Source organism: Micropterus salmoides, unplaced genomic scaffold (assembly GCF_014851395.1).
Source record: "Micropterus salmoides isolate LMB-PRFRI ecotype aquatic unplaced genomic scaffold, ASM1485139v1 Ms_hic_scaffold_20, whole genome shotgun sequence".
NCBI classification, from domain to species: Eukaryota; Metazoa; Chordata; class Actinopteri; order Centrarchiformes; family Centrarchidae; genus Micropterus; species Micropterus salmoides.
Genome location: NW_024041151.1, coordinates 29,519,959 through 29,532,453, shown reverse-complemented (window position 1 = coordinate 29,532,453; position 12,495 = coordinate 29,519,959). Strand labels below are relative to the sequence as shown.

At 42.7% G+C, this 12,495-nt stretch overlaps 1 protein-coding gene across 5 annotated transcripts in view; it reads right to left on the bottom strand.

The window, feature by feature from the left end:
- The window catches only part of LOC119914056 (uncharacterized protein K02A2.6-like), a 28,192-nt gene extending 16,300 nt beyond the window's left edge, over nucleotides 1-11,892 (bottom strand). For 2 of the 5 annotated variants that reach the window (XR_005446720.1, XR_005446719.1), the window contains exon 1: nucleotides 11,783-11,892. The gene's annotated coding sequence lies outside the window, so the exon portion shown is untranslated. The other 3 variants (XR_005446721.1, XR_005446718.1, XR_005446717.1) reach the window with 3 other exon arrangements.
- Between the last annotated feature and the right edge of the window lie 603 nt (nucleotides 11,893-12,495).

Genomic DNA, 12,495 nt, shown 5'->3' with positions numbered 1-12,495 from the left:
CCTTGAGGAATCTTTCTAAAAACACCTCGACCCTCAAACTAGGCCAAAAATAACAAGAAAAGCAACATCAAAACCAGAAATTAACTAAACAACAAAAAGATAGACATAGAGAACAGTAGAGTTAAGAACTGATCTTTAACGGTATGATCGACAGTGTATAAAAGCAATCACCATGTCGTTCGTGTTACTGTGATGATTTGAATTATTGAATTTAAAGCCATTATGTATACATTTTTTTTCTTTAAAATTATTCAGACTACAAAGATTTGCAATAAAATGTAATTGGCGAAGTCTCTTTGCTGCTTTCAGCCTATTCATCTGAGAGTCTACTGGTAAAATCTGAGTTTATGTGTGAAACACATTTGTGCACAATCGTTGTGATGTTGTTTTAAACAGTGCCAATACAACTTTTTCCAAAACAACTTTTTCCAATGCACGTTTAAATGCCAATGTTTCCTTTTCAGTTCTGTTTTTTTTTCAAAGCCAAATTTTAATTTTGATGCCCAATTTTAAAGTCACAATTGTGGCTCCATACTCACTGAGCTGCTAGTGTGACTGTAGATGTATCCCTCTTTTCACTCTAACATTGTCTTCACACAGTCAAAGTCAGCCTCTTGGAATTACAAGGAGCCCGTTGGTTAAAAAGTTAATCAAAACATCAATTAGACATCTGACCTTCATTTTCTGCTCATTGTTCTGCAGCTGAATGCAGCTCACGGTCACTAAAAGAAAACAACAACTGATGAGTCGAGTCTGTTTGAACATGGACAGACTAAAGAGTTGTCTGAACAGAGGAAATCAAAACTTCCAGGACCTCCAGGCTGCCAGTCATTTAGAAAATCTTGTTTTTTTTATCTGTTCACCAGTGTTCCCACCCATCCTGGAAACCTGGTATACTCTAATGAAGCTCAACGGTCACCAAAAAGTCCTTTTAATATGGTACAATTGCTCAAAATGTTCTGGAACAATGCTCAGAAGCAAGTAGTTAGCAAGCTGTCCTCCTCTGACACCTTATTGTAGGTGACTCTCAGATGAATAGGCTGAAATATATGTGCTTAATATACTGTTTATACTAAGACCCAGGATTTGAAGACATTTGCAGCTGAAACAGATTCTATTATTAGATCACTAATAGTTGAGTATTGCTGGAAAGATAACAAATCACTGGTTTTGCAAGTATTATCTTATAAAATACAAGAAAACATATTCTCACATTGCCAACAGAAAACCAACTGTTTAAATTGTAATAAAGGTGTAAAAATGTTTTTGTGTAAAAATATCTTTATATGAAGTTTTATAAACTAGATTCGGGAACTAAGACCACGCCTTGAACTCATCCAATTTCTGCACACCAAGTACTTAAGCACACCTTTTCCGTTCACCTCCCCTTGACTCAGCTTTCTCATGAGCGTGACAAACAAACAAAATCACTTACCTTCAACAATGGATTCAGAACACGTTCTTAATCCCTTTGGACAGTGACATGTTGGAAGAACATCTTACATTGTATACACCGGAGTCTTCTTCGGCTTCGGCGCTCCAAGCATGCGGCCACGACCAGCCACCGTTCGTCGGCCCGCTCAAGGTCCAGGCGCTCAAGTGATAATTGGAGCTATCGCTACTAGCAACCACCGAGCCAACACTCCGATTGTCCCTCCACTCCAAACATTTCCGAGTGGACAGTCGTCCGGCTCAAACAAAAACTCAACCAGAGAAACATCTCCTTCCACTCGCTACAACACAGATCTTTCCAACACCGAGCTACCCCAGCTAATCGGGTCAACAGCGCTACTTCCAGGGCAACGCCAAGAACTCCGCGATGCATCTCACAGCAAAAGGAGCTGGATACAACCCCGCATCAGCCGTCACACAGGTCGTATCAAACCCTGTTGAACCCCAACCTCTTTCTCTTCACTTCTCAAACATCACTGCAACCTTTGTGGCGCACCATCATATACGGCCTCAGCATGCACCCTCGCCGTCTCTCTGCCTCACGCCCCAGCTGCACACCTTCGAAACCCATCCGTTTCCTGCAGCCAGCACCTCACAGTCACCCCACCGTCAATCATTCCCAAACCAGCCTGCCACCCGTGGCCCTCTCCCATAAGGCGTCGATAAGAGAGGCAGACTAGACCTCTTCCAGGCGTGGAGGATGGTGTAGAATAATTTCAATGATCTAGGCTGCTCTGTTGTTGCAGATTCCTGCACACATGCTATTTCTGTGGCGGAGCCCATGCCGATATCACCAGCGCTTTCAAAGTGCTTCCCATCCATCCCGAGTACTGGCACCTTTTTGCCGTTCTCTTGAAGGGCACTTACTACTTCACAGTTCGTCTAACCTTCGGGTGTAAGAGCAGCCCAAATATATTCGACTCCTATCAGAAAGCACTTTGCTGGATCCTGACCAATAACTACAAACTCTCAATCGTCATCCACCTTTTAGATGACTTTCTCTCAGTGTTACTCCAGGCATCATTGCCATCTGAAAAAATCCACCGTATTTCCTTAATAATCTCCAATTTCCTTCTAGCCCACCGTTGCACCAAACGGCAACTTCTCACTAGGCCACTTTAACTACGCCACCCGGATCATCCCACAAAGTCGGTACTTCCTGTCGCATCTCCTTTCTATAGCACATCTCTCCATGACCACATCACGCTAGACGCCGCATGCAAGATGGAGCTTAAACTGTGGCACCATTTCCTTTTGGTGTTCTCTCTCTCTCTCTCTCTCTCTCTCTCTCTCTCTCTATATATATATATATATATATATCTTGCCTGTCATTCACCTGTCTTGGTGTGAGTTTGGGTGCCGACAACTGCGTGCAGGTCGCGGTTCGTTGCGGGTCTATTTCAAGTAGCCGCCTATTTAAAAGGGGCTCTGTCTCTTCAGCAAGTGTTCCTCTTCTGCCTCTACACACACGCTACGCCAACACATGCACACCGATGACCCAGGGTTAGGGTTACAATTTTGGATTTATTCACGCACTTTTAAAAACATTTATTGGAAGTTTTATTCTTTTATTTACAGCATTAAATGTTGAAATGTATTTTGTAATAGGCTGTATATTAAGTACCCTTATTAGCAAATTTTAACAAAACTTTCTTGGGAATTCTGAGGGACTGGGTGATATAGAGCAGCCTAAGTCCATCCCTCAAAATTCCCATGATGCATGGCGGTGAAGAAAGTTTTGTTAAAATTTGCTAATAAGTCTCCTATTTATTTGAAATACAAATGTTATTTTATTGTTTTTTTTGTTGGTAATTGTCATTCTTGTGGTGGTTTACTATTGAAACCAGGAGTGAAGTGCCTGTTTCATTTGATAAGAATGCTGATGAAGAAGAACCTAACCAGCTAAAGAGTTATTGTGTGAAAGACTTAATTTCATGTAAACAATGATTACACTTAGAAAGACTAACAACATAGAGTTCTAAAAGTAACCAGCGCAAATCAGTAAGTACTCCACCTTTTGTAAGCATCAAGTTCAAACACTAACCAGCTGTGTAAATTCACAAGCTATAATATATTAATATTGTGAATCAAATTAATGTGTGGAGCATGAAGTGGTACTCTGAGGACTGTCTCTATACCACTATGCTATTGGATCACACGGCTTTTTGAAGTATTGTAGATGGTAAAGTGCATTTGCCATAAAAAATTTGTCGACTCCAGGTGCTGGAAGATGAAGTTATGGGCCATGTTTACTGCATCATCTACAGACCTGTTGGCTCTGTAGGTTAACTGCAGGGGGTCCAGGAGTGGGTCTGTAATGGATTTTAGGACTGGGGCTGAGGGGAGGAGTGGAGGGAGGGGTCACGGGGGATGGTGTCCGATTGACTGTCAAAGCAGGAGTAGAACTGGTTCAGCTCTTTTGCCAGGCGAAAATCGTTTATGGAGCAGGAGGCTTTGGGTTTGTAGTTAGTGATCTGTCTGAACCCCCTCCAGATAGAAGTGGCGTCGTTTGCAGAGAACTGGTCCTTTAGCCTCTCTGCGTACAGTCGTTTAGCTTCTCGCACCTCCTTGCTAAACCTGTACTTTAACGCCCTGCACCCAGCCCTGTCACCACTCCTAAATCCCTCCTCCTTTTCCAACCTTAGCTGTCTGAGCTTAGCTGTGAACCAGGGTTTGTCATTGTTATAACTCACCCTGGTCCGTGTTGGAATACAGCTGTCCTCACAGAAGCTGATGTAGGACGTCACAGCCTCTGTAAACTCATCCAGATTGTTGGTAGCAGTCCTAAAACATCCCAGTCAGTGCAGTCCAAACACCCCTGAAGATCCTCTACAGCTTCACTGGTCCATTTTATTGATGTCCTCACTACAGGTTTACAGAGCTTTAATTTTTGCCTGTAAGCAGGAATCAGGACGTGATCATAGTGTCCCAGTAGAGCGCGTGTGACAACGTGATAGGCAGTGTTAACTGTGGTGTAGCAGTGATCCAAAGTGTTCCCCTCTCTGGTTGGACACTTTATAAACTGTCTGTATTCGGGGAGTTCTTGGCTGAGATTTCCTTTATTAAAGTCACCGAGAACAATAACAAGGGAATACGGATTATGTTCATTTGTTTAATAACGTGGTAGTGCGTGGAAGTAACTTTTTTGACAGACTCGAATCTTCAAATCTCGTTCATTCAAATGAACTAATCTTCTTTTGAGTGATTTTGTTCATTTTGTTCATTTAACTAGGCTGGTTATTGGCACTGCAGCCCTCTAGTGGGCGATGTTAAAGTACAGCACAGTTCTCAATGTCAGGGTATGTACTGTGTGCAGGCAGGAACAGGTTTTAGGACCCAAACGCAGGTCACAGAGGCAGAACAGGTATATTTTCCGAGTATTTATTTAAGCCCACAGAACTTACGGCAGAGTCCAGAATTCAACAAAGGATTCTCCAAAAACGATGCAGCAGAAACAGGCAGGCAAACAAGACACACAGCAGTGGATGAACATACCTACATACAACGAACCAGCAAAAGCTAAAGAGAAGCAACAAACATTTAAGCACTGGCTAACAAGGAGGGCGGGAGCACAAACAGGTGATACCAATGACAGTAGACAGACACAGACAGGCAGGGTGATGAACTGACAGAAACAGACAGATACTAACAGATGCTAAACGAAAGACCATACACTAACTGGAACTCGCGGAACTAGCGGACAAGCAGGCAGAGGAATTACTGGGGTAACAGACATAGCACAGGTTACTGAACACGGGCCATATCAAAATAAGATGTAACAGATCGTTTTCCTGGATGGCATCGCCTTGGCCTCCAGCACCACTGTGAGGAATCTTGGAGTTATCTTTGATCAGGACATGTCGTTTAAGTCTCACATTAAGCAAATTTCAAGGACCGCCTTTTTTCACCTACGTAATATTGCGAAAATCAGGAACATCCTGTGTAAAAATTATGCAGAAAAACTAGTCCATGCATTTGTTAGTTCTAGGCTGGATTACTGCAATTCCTTATTATCAGGCTGCTCGAAAAAGTCCATTAAGACTCTTCAGCTGATCCAGAATGCTGCAGCACGTGTTCTGACAGGAACCAGGAAAAGAGATCATATTTCTCCTGTCTTAGCTTCTTTGCATTTGCTTCCAGTAAAATCCAGAATAGAATTTAAAATCATTCTTCTTACCTACAAAGCTCTTAATGGTCAGACACCATCTTATCTTAAAGAGCTCATAGTACCTTACTACCCCACCAGAGCACTGCGCTCCCAGAATGCAGGGTTACTTGTGGTTCCTAGAGTCTCCAAAAGTAGACTAGGAGCCAGAGCGTTCAGCTATCAAGCTCCTCTCCTGTGGAACCAGGTTCCAGTTTGGGTTCAGGAGGCAGACACCATCTCCACATTTAAGAGTAGGCTTAAGACTTTCCTCTTTGATAAAGCTTATAGTTAGGGCTGGCTCAGGGGGAGTCCTGAACCATCCCTTAGTTATGCTGCTATAGGCCTAGACTGCCGGGGGATTTCCCATGATGCACTGAACTCCTCTCTCCTCTACTTTCTCTCCCTCTGTATGCAACCTCATCCCATTATTGCATGTTACTAACACAACTTCTCCCCTTTCTTGTAGTCTTGTGTTTTCTCGTCCCTCTCCTCACTCCTCCTATCACTTCCTGCAGGTTTTCTGGCTCTGGAGCTGTGGAGTCTGGATCTGTGGCTGCGGGTCACCTGCTGCCCCTGTGTTCCTGCTCGACACCCTCTGCTGCAACGACTATTGTTGCTAGTCTTATTGTTATTATTGTTATTATAATCATTAACATTACGATGGTTACCATTAACACTACTATTAAATATCTGTACCATTTTTCATTTAGTCTATAGCAACATCACCTTCACTGTGTGTACCTCTGTGTATATTGTGTAGGCTGCCTCCCTCCCCTCTCTCTCTCCTTACATCTCTCTCTCTCTCTCTCTTTCTCCTTCACCCCAACCGGTCGAGGCAGATGGCCGCCCACCCTGAGCCATGGTTCTGCTCGAGGTTTCTGCCTCTTAAAAGGAAGTTTTTCCTTGCCTGTGTCTCCTAGTGCTGCTCTTGGTGGGAACTGTTGGGCTTCTGTAAATAACATCACAGAGTATGGTCTAGACCTGCTCTTTTATGAAAAGCGCTGTGAGATAACTGTTGTTGTGATTTGGCGCTATATAAATAAAATTGAATTGAATTGAATTGAATCGGAATGATAAAAATAACAAACTAAGTCAGACACAAGCAGACAAGGGCAAAACAACACAGACGTTTACAGACCAGTAATAAACACTAAGGCATGAACTAAGGCACAGGACTGCGAACTAAGACACAGAACAAGAAACTAAGAGAAGAGAAAAGACAGATACTAAGTAACTAAAAGATGCGGATGAATAATAATAATAAAGGCTATGTAGAGACTATCTGATCAAAATCAGATTAATTAAAGAAACTGGCAGAGAACATTAATAGACACCTAGCAAACAGACAGAACTCAAGCTTGATGGTACAGAAACTAATACATGAGACTGGAACAGAACTTAAATCAGGAAAATACCAGGTGACAGATAATAACCAGATAAACAATACATCAGGTAGAGGACGCACACTAAAGGTAGCAAGCAAACTTAAAACTAAGTCTAAACTAACAGCACAGCAAAAGGGATACTAACAAATAAAACTGGGCGGCCAAGGGAGACAAGATAACAGAACAACACAGACCACAAAGACTGCAGGCTATATAACCTAACTGATAAATGAAAAAACTCAGATAACTAAACGGAACAGATGACAGAGACAAAACCAAAACCTCAGAATCAAAACCCAAAAACACAGCACTCAGGTCAGGATCGTGACACTCAAACGCGGAAAGCTGCCTGGCTTGCTTTAATTGACAAAGTATAATGCACAAATTCACCTCTTGATCATTCTATAGCATCATTCTATAAAGCCCCATGGGGCCACAAACAAATTCAAACCATGTAAAAACCATAGGAACATGTTGTCAATATTCAGTTGCCACTACTCCGGCTAAATCTGTCCATTTTCACAATCTTTCCTGAGTATACAACCAGACCAACCATATATATGTATATATAATTATAATCACTTACTCATTACATGTCTAAAGTGCAAAGTCTAACGTCCCTATCCATGAGTAAAATCTATATATTAACATCAGATTTGCGGGGAATATATTGAAGTTCAATTCAATTCAATTTTATTTATATAGCGCCAAATCACAACAGTTATCTCACAGCGCTTTTCATAAAAGAGCAGGTCTAGACCGTACTCTATGATGTTATTTACAGAAGCCCAACAGTTCCCACCAAGAGCAGCACTAGGAGACAGAGGCAAGGAAAAACTTCCTTAATATGAAGTAATATGCTTGACACACTATATGAATAAAACACACTCTTATTAAAATTCAACCAATTTAGTAGTAGGGATAAATCCCCAAAGTTCTTAAAAGAACTCCAGCACAGAGAAAAGAACAAAGAAATAAACCCACATCAGGTCCGGATTCTGCAGACAGAGAGAAACAAACATGAGCACATCGCTGTCAAACACTGCGAGGTTGTCTATGAAGATTCTCAGTCATCCAGGTCATACATTATCCAACGAAGGTTAAAATGAAGGGCAACTGGACTTGGTTGAAGATACTGGAAGACGTTTCGTCCCTCATCCGAAGGACTTCTTCAGTTCTGACTGACTGGCAGGGAAACTCAGCTATTTAACCTCAGTGGGGTCGTTATCTCGGGTCATCGATACCGCTGGTTCGTTAGTGTTCCTTGTTGCTGTGACGACAGTCGTTACAGTCGTTAAGACTACCTGTGGCCAAGACTGAACGACCATCGTTGGTATCTTCACCTGAGGCCAATAGGTTACGTTTGTTGAGTTTCCTGGGAAGTGATGAAAGGACAGCATTGTAAGTGGGGGATAAGTGGTGGCGTAGACCCCCTCCTCTGTTCAATGACGGCTTCTCAACCCTGGTGTAGATGCTTCCTTGACACCTCTTTCAAACCATCCATCTTCTCTGTCTAAAATGTGCACCTGGTGGTCCTCAAACGAGTGTCCTCTGTCCTTCAGATGTAAGTAGACTGCAGAGTCTTGACCTGAGGAGTTGGCCCTTCTGTGTTGAGCCATGCGTTTGTGTAGTGGTTGTTTAGTCTCCCCAATATACAGGTCTGCATTCCTCACTGCATTGGACCGCATACACTAGATTGCTTTTCTTGTGTTTGGGTGTGCGGTCTTTGGGGTGTACCAGCATCTGTCTTACTGTGTTCTTAGGTTTAAAAAACACAGGGATGTTATGTTTGTTAAAAATCCTCCTGAGTTTCTCTGATACTCCAGACACGTATGGAATCACAATGTTGTTGCGTTTGACCTTCTTTTCCTCCTCCCCTGTAGTTTTGTTCTTCTTGGATCTTGTGGCTGTCTTCACAAAGGTCCATTTAGGGTATCCACAGGCTGTAAGTGCCCCCTTCAGGTGGTTCTGTTCCTTCTCTCTGGCTTGGGCGCTTGTTGGTATGTTTTCCGCTCTGTGGTGCAGTGTTCTCATGACCCCTAGCTTGTGCTCCAGTGGGTGGTGTGAATCGAAGAGTAGGTATTGGTCTGTGTGTGTGGGTTTTCTGTAAACACCAATCTGCAGGTTCCTGTCCTCTTCAATGTGTACAGCGCAGTCCAGGAAGGCCAAACTGTTGTTGTGAACATCTTCTCGTGTGAACCTGATGTTACTGTCCACAGAGTTGATGTGTTCTGTGAAGGCTTGCACTTCCTGGCTTTTGATTTTGACCCAGGTGTCGTCCACATATCTGTACCAGTGGCTCGGTGCTGTTCCTCTGAAGGAGTTGAGGGCTTTATTCTCCACTTCTTCCATGTAGATGTTGGCCACAATCGGGGATACCGGTGAGCCCATGGCACAGCCATGCTTCTGTCTGTAGAATCCACCGTTGTACTGGAAGTAGGTGGTCGACAGAGGTCGAGTAATTTGCAGATTTGGTCAGGGCTGAGGCTAGTTCTGTTGTCCAGGGTGTTGTCTCGTAGAAGCCGTTTCCTAACGGTTTCTACTGCCTCTATGGTGGGGATGCAGGTGAACAAAGAAGTCACGTCATAGGATACCATGGTTTCATCTGGATCCAGTTTTAGTCCTCGAACTTTGTTTACAAAGTCAATAGAGTTTTGGACGTGTTTCCCACCAATGGAGCTAAGATGGTGGAAATGTGAGGTTGTTCACCAGTCAAGAGCTGTAAAACAGCATCTTGAAGACTGTCCCAAAGCTCTTATTTGCGCTTCCGAGGAGCGAGGAACTAGGATCGAGGAGCTATCTCTGAGGAGCGATGAGCGAGGATACACCATTGCGGAAGTCTTTTACTGACCGACATGCCTCCTTACTGGGCAGTCGTTATATTGATTGGACACTGCAGTTGACTGGACTGATCTGATGCATCACAACAGATAACATTAAACTCGGTGCATCACTGCAAAGTGCTAGGCTATATTTGATTTGTTATATGATTCACTGTCTAGTTAAAATCTGAGTTCATTGTAGGTCTGAACAACAAAAGCCCCACACACAACTTTCCTCATTTAGGCTATTAGAATGATTTTATTTTTCTTTTATTTCTCCCATCAACTTGTATTATGGAGACAATTAGCAAGAAACATGTTTTATATAATTTATCGTCATTTCTATTCAGTCACATGTGAGGCTCTTTGAGACAATAATAAAACATAGTAAACAGTATTTGGACAAGTCAAGACAACTGTACTAAAGTCTCTAATGAAGCAAGCAAAGGAAAAGAAAGACGCTCATCCAGCCGATCTCAACTACTGCATCTGATGAAAGTATCGACGGCTCTGTGAGTAAAATCAGCTGGTGAAAGTATGAATGAAAGCTGCTGTGCTAAAAAGATTGATATGATGGAACGCAGTGATCGATCGGTGACGATGACGGTGACTTGCATAAATTAAATGTAGGCCTATGCAGTAGGCTACTGTTAAAGTAGGGTTAGGGTTAGAACAGGATCCGGTATCAGAACAGGAAAACCGAAAGCCTAAAACTGAGCATTAGAGTTACATCATTTCAATTTCCCTAAAACATTTAGCCTAATAAATCCCAAGACAACATGATTATATTCTGGGTTTTTCAATACCGAATTCACAATCAGAATCAGTAAATATAAATGCAGATAATATAAGCATTGTGCCAGTAGAAATGATCCTGTGCCTCTGAGCATGACACAGAAACCTATAATTTGTAAAACAGGTAACAGCTACAGAGAGAATCATGCTGCTCTGCACTGTTAACTGAGACTTTATTAGTATTAGAGCAGTGCACATGTGTGCAGACACAAACTCCAATCAATTCTGTTTCCTGTGCTGCCTGCTTACCATAGCTTGTAGTCGAGCTGTCACGTGATAAATGAACGACTCAAATCCAGAGACCCACAGTTGAACTAATCAGTTCTGTTTCCTGTGCTGACGGAGCCCAAAGAGCTGAATGTCCAGAACTATTCGCACATGCGTGAAAATTACTCCCTCAGACTACTTGTTCCTCCTGAGTCATATACAAGATTAGGTCAAATGAATGAAACGTTCTTTGAACGACGCAACACTGCTAGTGCTGCAGCGTGGTTCATTTGGCTAATGTTAACCCAGTATCACAACATCAGCCAGTTCTTAATTCCTTTTCCATGTCTGCTTTTGTCCTTGCTTGGCACCAGCTCTCCTGGCATTTTAGATAAAGCAGCTCCCACTTGTCCTGCCTTAACCCCAGTGTTCCCTCATCAGCTTAGTAGTGCTGCATTCACACATCTGCAGAATGGACAGAACAGATAAATAGCCTAATTACCTACTTTTGTTGTGTTATGTATTTGTAGCAGTTTGTTACCAAATGAAACCAGATACAAACAGTCTGAAGTTCATATGAAATTAGCTCAATAGATTATATTATAGTTAATGTTAGATTTTATCTTGATGTAATTGCCAGCGGCCGTGCTTTGTTGAACTGTCTGCCATTTTTTCACCAAGTGGAAGATATCATAGGTGTCAGAAATTCTTGATATCCATAGGCTGATGTGATGTTTTCCCACATTGGACCTTTGTCCTTCTGGATTTGTTTTTTTTCTGCCTGCCAGCTAATGACCTCAGCCTGTTCATTGGACTCTTGTACCTTCCCTCCCTGTTCTGGTCACCTGAATACTGCCTGCCTGTTTACAAAATGAGGCTTTGGTATAGTGCAGGGTATTACACAAGCATGAATTTAGCCCACTGGCTAGAACCAACCATCGTGGCAGATGATTGGCTGCTTCCTGATGGCTTACCTCTTAAGCGGAGAAGATGGCGGTGGCTGCGCGTGTGTGGGCATCTTGGCACCCTCCTCCTCTCCCAACAGGCCACAGTCTGATTTTGTTTAAGTAGGGGTGGGCTGCCAGTTCTGTTTCTCTTGTTTATTATAGTCAGGGAGGTCAGTTGCTTGTGGTTGGTTTTTGTTTGTTTGATAGGTTAGTGCTGATTTCTAGTTTGAGGGGGTTTGTTTGTTATGTTAGCCTTGGCTCACCCTGAAGTAAACTAGTTTATTACTACTTGTTTTCATCTGTTATAAATAAATTCACCATTCCTTATTTCTTAATTGTCTACGTTGTGTTCATGTGGCTAGACAAGGTACTTCTATTTGCGGGAAGGGACTGGAGAGTAGGGCAAAGAAGAGGTCCAATTTTCTCAACCCTCAAATTCAAAATGATATGAAGATCCTGTCTGTAAACACCGTACAGGAGAAAGCATCAACTGTGCAGAGCTTGCCGTCACTCCAGTATTCCATCATCATGGTTGGCACCCAAGATGTTGCAGGGGTAGAGCAGGAGATGATGTAATTTGAGAACTAGTGTCTGAATTATTCCCTACAGAAGTCAACTGGAACTGTCATGAGGCAAAGAGGTCAGATGAAAATTTTCACCGCACACACAAAAGGGCCACTGTTCCAGTCCCCAGCAACTTCTATAAACTCCAGGATACTGTGAACATGCAACTAACCAAG